General features: G+C 46.1%; 1 pseudogene; it reads left to right on the top strand.

The window, feature by feature from the left end:
- Positions 1-10,003: 10,003 nt before the first annotated feature.
- Positions 10,004-10,666, top strand: Prdx6-ps2 (peroxiredoxin 6, pseudogene 2; annotated as a pseudogene).
- Positions 10,667-11,234: the final 568 nt, after the last annotated feature.

Raw genomic sequence — 11,234 nt, 5'->3', positions numbered from 1 at the left:
ATCAGAATATGTTGTATGAAAAAAGATTTCCAATAAAACTTTAATTGAATTTAAGAAATAAAGAATCCCTTGAGGGTTGCTGAGAGGAGGATGGAGGAAGCCGCAGAGAGGCTTGTGTGGGAGAGCAGGGCTGCTCATCTCACAGGACCAACATGCAGGGTGCTGAGGCCTTAGCTGTCCTGTGCAGGCTCTCTGAAAAGTGCAGCACGAGGAGAGTCACTGACCGCTACCCACTGGACGACAGCTGCCGCCCTCTCCACTCCTGACCTCCAAACTAGCTCCAGATACTGTTGAGGACTCCAGAGACACTGTTGCTACCACAGACAAAATCATTCCAACTGGGAAACACAGTTCTATAATGTGGTTTCCATCATCCACATTATATATTCTGTCCATGTGAAAACCATAGGTCGAATGATCAGCTTAGCTGCCAGCCTTTCCTTATGCCCTAACAACAGATCAGGAAGATTCTGTGTGTGTGTGTGTGTGTGTGTGTGTGTGTCCCCGTCCGTCCCCTAGTTAGGGTTACTATTCTATGATGAAACACCATTACCAAAGGCAAATTGAGGAGAACTCCAGGACAGGAACTCAGGCAGGGCAGAAACCAGGAAGGAGTTGATACAGAGGACATGGAGGAGTGTTACCTACTGGCTTGTTCCTCATGACTTGCTCAGCCTGTTTTCTTATAGAGCCTGGGACCATCAGCCTAGGGGTAGTACCACCCACAATGGGCTGGGTGTGTACGTACCAATCACCAATTAAGAAAATACCCTATGGGCTTTCATACAGCCTGATCAGATGGAGAGCATTTTCTCAATTGAGGGTCCATCATCTCTGATGGCTATAGCTTGTTGTCAAAATGATGTACAATTATCCAGTATAGTATATGTGTGAGCATGTGTGTGCTCATGTGTACACATTTGTACACTGATGCACATGGCTCAAATCTTGGTATATTCCTTAATTGTTCTCTGACAGATTCGACTAACCAACTGGCCAGTGAGCTCCAGAAATCCTCCTGGGATTGAAAGAAATTGTCACTGCACTTGGCTGTGTGTATGTATGTGTGTGTGTGTGTGTGTATGTGTGTGCATGTGTGCTCACATGCATGTGCTGGAAATCCAAATTTGAGCCCTCATGTTTGCATATCACACACTTTACTGACTGAGCTATATTCTCAGCCCCGTTCCCTATGTTTTCATGGAAGCAGAACATCATATTGGACCATCCCCCAGTGTTGGAATGAGGCTGTTCCCAAATTTTACACCATTATAAAATAATGTCATGATGACCACCTTGTGCAAAACTCATTTTCTGTAACTGATTATTTCTCTGAGAGAGATGCCTCATGATAGAATTAGCAAGCCCGACAGTACAGAGGAGTCTGAATTACATGAGCAAAATGTGCAGGCTTGAAAACACCGGCTGGGAACATGGTGTCTGGAGTATGAATCACCACCTTTCAAAACATGCTCTCCAGAGAGCCTACTCCTGCCACTCTCCCAAACCAACATGATTTCTAACTGTATTCCAAGCACTTCTCTCATCTACCCACAGAGAAGAGTAGCTCTCACTCCTCATCAAAGAAGCTTCTTTGTGCAGCCGATGGAGAGGCCATTACAGAAATCCACAACTGGCCAGAATGAAGTAAGTGACCGTGGTGAGCCCAACAAGACCTGCAGTGAAATCTCTAGACCTATGGCTCAGGGACATCAAAGAGGATGCGACAGATAAGAGCTAAGGGACCACGACACCTGCTGCAATTCAGTGTCTTCTAGCTCTGCTAGGGAAGCTGCAGCCATGAAATCTCAGCAACATGGTATAAACTAGCCCCAGGAATGGCAACATCAGTGCAAATGTGAATGAGTTCCCACAGGTTCCCACATCAGCTAAGGAGCTGCAGGAAACTCAGCAACTGTTTTCTCAGAGAAGAGTCTCTGATGATGGGTTAGCCCCAATGTTCACATCTAAGCACATGTATGTATAAGCAACACTAAATTGACTTGGTAGGATGTAGGGTATATAGACTACTGAATATATATACATATGTATGTATATATATAATACATATATGAATATATATACACACATATATATATATAAATACACACACACACATATATATATAGAGGTCATGAATTTGAGAAAGAATGGAGTGATAAGGGAGGAGGGAGAGGAGGATAGAAATTTATAAATACAGTACTCATGTGTGAAAATTTCAAAGATAGATTAAAATAAAAAAAAAAACACTCCCTAGGATGATTCCTGGAGCGCAAACCAAAAACTAAATAAGACTTTCTCTAATTATTCAAAGCAAATGGGTAAGATTTCTTGCCCTTTAACTTTTTTATCCAGTAAGTATATCATTGTCTTTTTTTTTTTTTTCGGAGCTGGGGACCGAACCCAGGGCCTTGCGGTTGCTAGGCAAGCGCTCTACCACTGAGCCAAATCCCCAACAGTATATCATTGTCTTAACTATGTGCCTCCAATACTAACAAGTCCCAGCAAATGTGAAGAATCAAGAAATCAGCATATAGCGTGTTCGTGTGCACATATGTGTATATGACATGAAAGTAACAACACAGCGGAGACTGTGAGGGGGAAGGAAGAGCTCTAGAGGGAGGGGACAGGGACAAGAGAGGCAATGGAATGTAGGTAGCATGAAAGCCCAGTGAAGAAGAAGACCAGCAAGACTGTGAAGACCACAAGAAAGAATGTAAGAAGAAGGGTTAGAGAAGTGTGTGTGTGTGTGTGTGTGTGTGTGTGTGTGTGTAGATTACAATGTTACCTATTGCTAAGTATACTAACCCCAAATAAATAAATAGGTATATGTTAGTCATAGTAGAAACATGGGAAAACCAATTTGTTTTGTGTGTATAGATATGTATACATATGTATACATATATTCATGCATACATTCTGTGATTGAGGACCTTGAATATAGTATATCGAAAACATCCTGCATGTCAGTCTGTCAACTGTGAAGAGAAAGCCTGAGAAGGCTGATGACATGTGAGGCTGAAATATACTTCTGAGACCCCTTGGGAGGCTGACGAAAACCCCAAAGAAAATTCGGTCCTGCCAAGCACTTCATTGTTGACAAAAATGATCTGAAACTTCACGTTTGGCATGTCCACCAGGGTAGATCCCGAAGGCCACTTTAGAGACCATCACTAGGTCTCATTGTGGCTGCTGTGCTGAAAGGGGACCCTTGCCTGCCCATGAAGGTAAAGGGGTCACTTTGTCTCTATTTGATTCTTCCCTATGCTTTTGTATATAAAATGAAGTCTGTAAGTGGAAGATAGACAGATGGCAGATAGTCTCACACACATATCTAATTTTAATTACATTATCCACTGTGTGTGCGTGTGTGTGTGTGTGTGCGTGTGCGTGTGTGTGTGCGTGTGCTTGTGTGCGTGTGTGTGTGCGTGTGTGTGTGCGCGCGTGTGTGTGTGCGCGAGTGTGTGTGCGTGTGTGTGTGTGCGTGTGTGTGTGCGCGCGCGCACAAGCATACACTTAGGAACGTCAGAGGACAACTTGAAGGAGTTGATTCTCTCACAATATGGGTCTCTGTCCCGGAACCAGATCATTTGGCTTTATGGCAAGCACATTAACCCACTGAGCCATCTGGCTGTCTGGCCATCTTGTCACCTTATCTTTTGAAGCAGTGTCTATCACTGAACCTGGAGCTCACTGATTGCTAGTCTGGCTGGTAGTCCAGCAGTAGATGGTTGGAGAGCAGTTTGCTACAGGTGCAGTGGAATGGTGCCCTCCTGACTCATACTTTACCTCCCCTGCCTCGCTGACTCTCTGAAAGTTGGAGAATGCAATCACCATGCTATTCACAGCTCTCTGAGCATCTCGACAAAGACCAGTTCTCTGAGACGCACCTTCCTTTCATGCACAGAGACGCTCCCATCACTGATGTGAAACCTCCACACTGCCTGGCATTGGATGTCCCCCCCCCAACACACACGCCCCCATGGCTCTGAAGTCTATCAGCCCAGGAGAAGCATTCGGGTGTGATTTCAATGGGGTTGAGGAGGACAATGGCTCCTGATTGGGACGCCACCCACCCCTGTCAGACATTGGGCGGCAGCACAGTGAGCTCTCTATTGAATGACAGTGATGTCCCCCAGCCGCCTCACACACGGAAGAATCTGTTGGCTGTTGAGAACAGAGCGAGACAGTCAGGGAAACGTAAAGTTCTGTTTCTCAAAAGAGATGGGGAAGGGAATGAGGTAGCTGTAAAGAGAAGAAAATTGCTGGCTGGCTGTCTAAGCTGGGGGCCCACATTCATTACACATCCAGTGTGGGATGCTGGCCATAACTGGCAACGCTACCTCTCTCTGTTGCTGTGGTTTGCTGAATGCCAGGCACATCTTGTAAAGGACACTGTCACATTTAACCATTACAACCACCTTATAAGGTGTTTGTTTTAGTCCATTCTTCTGTTGCTAGAACCGAACCCCACAGACTGGATAATTTATAAAGGAAAGAAGTTGATTTAGCTCGAAACCCATCAGTTTTAGCTCCATCCTGTCCACCTCCGTCTGCTCTCTCTAGCCTCTCTCTTTGTTCTGCAGCTGCACACTGACTTCTGTTTCATCCAAGATTCCAAAATTTTCATTGACAGTCTTTGGTGCATGCAAGCATTTAAATTAACTAGTTGGTATAGGAGGTGAGGTAGGCTGCTTTTGCCAAAAGAAAAAAAATGAGGTTCTGAATAATAGCTTCGAAAGTGTAAAAAGTTGTGAAGGAAGAAGGGAGCAGAAAAGAGAAGAGTCCACATCTTACTCTAGGTTAAAAATGCTCCCGCATGTATGTGCACACGTGTGCTGCACTGACAGCTAATCAAGTGTACGTGTAGACTACTTGGGATACACATTTCAAGGCAATAAAATCCCTTTTCATTGGTACCTAAAATAGGTGAATAACCCACGTCTCCTGCTTCCCAAGGAATAATTGGCCGGAGTTTATGGTCCTAATGGCTCATACTCTCCAAATTCTATAACCTGATCAATAGCAGCAGGCATGGTGGTACCCTGTAGTAGACAATTTGACACTTCGTGAGACACTACTGTGGTAAGCAGCACAAGTGGCAGTGAGAACACTCAGGTCCACATGCATAAGAGAGACTGTTCTGTTCCCTTCACCATTCATTCTGTTTCCATCTAAATCCAGCCTTCACTGAGTTTAGGTACCTTCCTCCTCTGTGCAGGGAAGGGCCTTACATACGGGCCTTACTGTGGTCATTAGGAAGTCTGTTCTGCCTTTCACAACCAGAACAGCTTCGGGCAATCCCATCCTCCCAACATTTTATGCGTGGTGAGCTCCATTTTTCTACTGTTAAACAATGACTCGTGAGAGGCAGGTAGAAATACAATCAATTCAGTTTGGCCACTAGGCATGTACTGAGCACCTCCAGCAGCCCATCATCATGCTAGGTTCAGGACACAATGCTGAGAAAAATGTACCCTTCAAGTCAAGGGCCAGGAAGCCTAAGTAAAGGACCTCAAATGATTGCAACTATAATCTTGACTGAATAAAAATAAGAGAGACTGTGATTCAGAATGTATTTACTCTGCCTTACAGATATGCTAATCACCCAAGTCATTTAGCCTGCTTTGCAATGAATATTTGACAGATATTTATGATCCTAATAGCTCATGTCCTCAAAGCGCTGTAATGCTTTTTATAACCTAATCTGCAGCAACAGCCGTCGCTCCCTCTGGTAATCAATTTAACGTTTGAAAGGTCTTTTTCCTGGTAACCAATACAAATGGAAGAGAGGACACTCATACACACGTTTTCGAGTGGTTTTGTAATGCTATCTGGGTTAAGATTCACTAGGCTACAGATAACACTTCCATTAAAATAAATGACTGCAACTTGGTGCTGTAATTCCTGTAATAGAAATAGCTCCGGACTACCGCAGGGCAAGCAATTAATATCAATTGAGGAGATGACGTCGGAAACCCAACAGGGTAGACAGTATTTAGACTGAGCAGCAACGGATGAGTGGAGTGCATTTGGTACGTAAGTGAAGGGACCGGAAGGGCATCCCAGGAGAGAGAAGAGTCAGAGTACAGAAGCTGAAGAGGGAGAACATACGGTATGAGCGGGGGCATCCGTCATCGGCTGCAGTGAGCAGGACAAGGGGGTGATAAGGATGTGAGGACAAAGACGAAAGTGGAAAAAAATCAAGAAGCCACAGGATGAACAATGAACCAAGGGAGAAAATGTACTAAGCTATTAATTCAAGTGCAGATAAACGCCGGTGTTTATTCACTAAACAAATATTTATTGGACACTGTCCCAGTTAGCTTTAATTGTCAACTTGACATAGCACAGAGTTATCTGAGAGGAAACCCTCCATTGAGGAATTGACTAAATCAGACTAAATCAGTGAGCATTTTGTGGGGGATGGTCTTGGCTGGTAATTGACACAGGAGGCCCCCTGCCCACTGTGGGCGACAGCATTCCCTTGATTGTATAAGAAAGTCAACTGAGCAAGAGCCGGCAAGCGAGCCTCTATGGTTTCAATTCAGTGCTTCAAGTTCCTAAGCCTTGAGTTTCTTCCTAATTTGTCTCAGTGACAAACTTGACTGCGAGTGTAAGCTGCATCGGCCCTTTCTTCCTTTGGGTTGCTCTTGGTCAGAGTATTTGACCACAGTAATAGGATATAACTAGAATGAGAGCTCCCCGTGTTCAGTCAGCAAGGGATTCCTCAGGTACTTAAACAAACAAGCACAATGATGGTACTGGGCTGAGTAGATGTGTCTAATTGCCTTGCCAACGTGAGACTCTGAGCTCTGGTGGGCCCCAAAACCTATGTGAAAAGGCCCTGCTACCCCAGCATTGGGGAGGAACAGGAGGATCCCTGGAACTTCATAGCCAGCCAACCTAATCTACTTGGTTGATTAGTTTCAGACCAGCGAGAGAGACCCAGTCTCAAAAACGTGATGGGCAGTGTCTGAGGAACCACACCCTGGCTTGCATGCACTTAGACATGTGTGCTCCCAGCCCCACCCTCTCACACACGTGAGTCACAATACAAAAGAGATCCTGCCTTGAGAGAGAAAGGCTAAGTAAAGTTGCTCAAAGACAAACCATTGTTTTTACTAGAAATTGTTGGAACTGTCGGAGTGGGAGCCTGGGCTGGGACACTTCGGGGTGGAGCTAACTTGCCTTTGAGTACAAGAACTGGGGTCGGTTGAAATAATGTAGACTATCGTGAGTGCTGCTACAGAAACATTCCCAGTGCTACCGAGGGACATGCATTGATGCAGGGTAAGGGGCTCTACCTGAGAGTTATTTTATTCCCACCAGGGAGCCATGAGCTTTCACAAGCCGGGTCTCACAACACTCACCAGAGATGACAGAGCTTACAGTCTGACTCTGGTCCTTCAGAGCTTCAGCCTCCCATTTTCCCTGCAAGCGGCTGATGAGCAGGTGCTAAGGCTGCTCTGGAAACATCTCTCATCCCCAAGTGACAGATTTAAGCCACAGAATCTGTGCTGCTGGGCAGTTCTCCCCACCCCCAGCCCCTTTGATGTTATTTTCTGATTTGAGCTGCTTGGGGTCCTCTGTGGGGGGTTCTCTTTTGCTGTCTTGTGACTGTCATTGTTATTGTTTTCACTTGCTTATCATAACCTGTGTGTGTGTGTGTGTGTGTGTGTGTGTGTGTGTGTATGTGGTGTGTATGTGGTGTGTGTGTGGTGTGTATGTGGTATGTGTGTGGTGTGTATGTGGTGTGTGTGTGTATGTGGTGTGTATGTGGTGTGTGTGTGTGGGGTGTGTATGTGTGTGTGGTGTGTATGTGGTGTGTGTGTGGTGTGTGTGTGTATGCTGTGTGTGTGTGTAGTGTGTGGTGTGTGTGTGTGTGTGGTGTGTATGTGGTGTGTGTGGGGGGAGTTGTGTATGTGTGTGTGGTGTGTATGTGGTGTATGTGGTGTGTATGTGGTGTGTGTGTGGTGTGTGTGTGTGTGTGTGTGGTGTGTATGTGTGTGGTGTGTGTGTGTGTGGTGTGTATGTGTGTGTGTGTATGTGGTGTGTATGTGGTGTGTGTGTGTGGTGTGTATGTGGTGTGTGTGTGTATGTGGTGTGTATGTGGTGTGTGTGGGGGGGTGTGTATGTGTGTGTGGTGTGTATGTGTGTGTGGTGTGTGTGGTGTGTATGTGGTGTGTGTGTGTGTGTGTGTGGTGTGTATGTGTGTGTGGTGTGTGTGTGATGTGTATGTGGTGTGTGTGTGTGTGGTGTGTATGTGTGTGTGGTGTGTGTGTGGTGTGTGTGTGTGTGGTGTGTATGTGTGTGTGGTGTGGTGTGTGTGTGTGTGTGTGTGTGTGTGTGTGTGTGTGTGTGTGTGGCAGCTGGCGGGGGCACACTGAGCCATGGAAGCCCATTGGGTGGGAAGGTTTTTCCTTAAGGAGGCCAACAGCAGTGAGTCCATGGACCTACACTCTGCTTTCTTGTAGTCTCAGGAAGTAAGGAGGCTCCCCAGATCCCTGAAGGAACGCCTTAGACACATTGTGCATTGTGTAAAGGAAATGCTAGCGTCTTGGGTGACTGAAGAAGGCGAATACAGGGCTGCAAAATTCTCAGGCCCACAGGCTGCAGCCCACTGCGCTCACTGGCTGGATTCTCCTTGTCCTTTGAGGCACTGAAAGAAATCATAGATTTCTTTTTAAAATTATTATTGTCTTTGCATGCCCCCTCTCTGTCTGTATGGATCTGTGTCTATCTGTCTGTCTTTGTGTGTGTGTCTGTCTGTCTGTGTGCCTATCTCCCTGTGCATGCTTGTGTGTTTGTACACATGTGGTTTGCCCATGGGTACACTTGTCCCTGTTTGCACATGCAGAGGCCAGAGAGCAACTTCAAGTATCATCCCTTCTTGCTCTCCACAGTATTTCTTGAGTCTGGGTCTCTCACTAAGTGTGGGGCTCACTCATTGGCTAGACTGCCCACCAGGGTGCAGGATTCTGCCTTCACCGCCCCAGTGCTGGGGTTACAGGCCCAGGGCACCACCCCTATTTTTAAGTGGGTGCCAGAGGATGAATTCAGGAACTCATGCTGCTGAAGTGAGTGCTTTTCTGACTGAGTTCTCTCCCTGGTTCCAAAGTTACACAAGTCAGATATCCTGTCAACTAGCAGCAGACTCCTGAGTTAAAGCACTCAAGACCACATCCCAGATGCCTTACTAACCTTTTCAGGGTTAATATGGTTTCCTACAAAAGAACAACCTGGAAGGTAAGTACAGAAAACAAGGCATGAATCAAGAGGCAGGCACCCAGTGACAGGGTTCAGTGTTGGGACTGAAGGACTCAGGTATGTGACAAAGCATAATTTTTTTAGCCACTTTTTTAAAATGAAATGTAGGCCAAGAACATAATTAATCCAATATTTTAAACTAAAGTCCTAGGGAAGGAGGCTGGGGCGGGGGTTAAGTCAGTAAAGTGCTTGCTGTTCGTGTGTCTAGGCCACCGAGACCCTGTCTCAAAGGTGTTGATAGAAGTGGAGTGGGGCGAGGTGAGAGAACGTGAGGGGAGAGAGCAAGCAGAATAAATCTGCATTATATACAGATTTAAGCCACAGAATCTGTGTATGAACTTGTAAAATAACAACTAACAGTAAAAAAGATGGCGCTTGAGGTTGTCCTTGGATCTCTACATACACATTCACATATATACATACATGTGCATATGTACCCCCAACACACACACACACACACACACACACACACACACACACACACACACACATGGGCAACAACAGTGTTAAACTAGACTGGCCATAGAGGTGCATGTCTTTAATCTCAGCATCTGGGAGACAGAGGCAGGTAGATGTTAATTTGAGGCCAGCCTGGTCTACATAGTAAAGTTCAGACAACTCAGGGCTACATCGTGAGATCCTATCTCAAAAAAAAAAAAATCCAATTAAAAACTAATAACAAGGCTCACTGCTGCGGCTGCGCCTCCTCGTTCCCAGCATCACCACTGCCGCCATGCCCAGAGGGCTGCTTATCGGGGACAAAGGCCCCAACTTTGAGGCCAATGCTACCATCCGCTGCATCCGCTCCCATGATTTCCTGGGAGATTCATGGTGCATTCTCTTTTCCCACCCACAGGACTTTACCCCAGTGTGCGCCACAGAACTTGGCAGAGCTGCAAAGCTGGCGCCAGAGTTTGCCAAGAGGACTGTTAAGTTGATTGCTCTTTCAGTAGACAGCACTGAGGACTATCTTACCCGGAGCAAGGACACCAATGTGCAGCACCCACAGAAAAGTTACCATTTCCCATCATCGATGATAAGGACAGGGATCTTGCGATCCTTTCGGGCATGTTGGATCCAGCAGAAAACGATGCTAAAGGCACGCCTGTGACCGCCCGTGAGGTGTTCATTTTTGGCCCCGACAAGAAACTAAAGCTGTCTACCCTCTAGCCAGCCACCACGAGCAAGGACTTTAATGAGAGGCTCAGAGTGGTTGACTCTCTCCAGCTGACAGCAGCAGTTGATTGGAAGAATGGAGAGAGCATGAATGGTCCTTCCCAACCTCCTTGAAGAGGAAGCCAAATGACTTTTCCCTAAAGGAGTCTTCACCAAAGAGCTCCTGTCTGGTAAAAAAAAAAAAGAAAAAAAACCCCTCCATTATACGCCCCGACCTTAAGTTTTTGCGGGAATTGGGACTGCAACTGCTCACCCAGCACCGGTACCTGAGGAGGACAACTGACAGCCGTGGGTCCTTGCAGCAGTTCCACAGAAAGGTTGTGTCGTGGTCACAGCCGAAGTCGTGTAGGTTGCTCACTATACTACTGGCTCATTAAATAGAAATGGCACCATAACTTTCTCGGGATTCTTTACTCTGGGCCTTCGCCAGTATTCTGCCCTCCATCCATCACAGCGTCCTGCTGACTGGCTTTCTTTGAAACAAATTATGTATTGGCAACTCCTTAGATCTCTGCAGGGTCTGTGATCAGCAAGGTAGTGTCAGTGGGGGGCTCCATGCTAGAATGATAAACACCTTCTGTAGCTTTCTGAACTGAATCTTCTGTTACCCATTTTGGAGAACTCTAAAATGGGGAGAAACTTTCAATTCTGTACTTTTAGTAAATAAAGCGGGAACAGCCTGGGAGAATTCTCTATAGGAAATCCACGGTGAGTTTCTATCAAAGTGGGCTCAAAGCCTTTTGCCTCCTAAGAGTGTGAGCAAGACAGAGCCTGTACCTCCTGGAGTT

This window comes from Rattus norvegicus, chromosome 4, assembly GCF_021556685.1.
Source record: "Rattus norvegicus strain SHRSP/BbbUtx chromosome 4, alternate assembly SHRSP_T2T, whole genome shotgun sequence".
Taxonomy (NCBI): Eukaryota; Metazoa; Chordata; class Mammalia; order Rodentia; family Muridae; genus Rattus; species Rattus norvegicus.
This window is presented reverse-complemented; position numbering and strand designations above follow the sequence as displayed.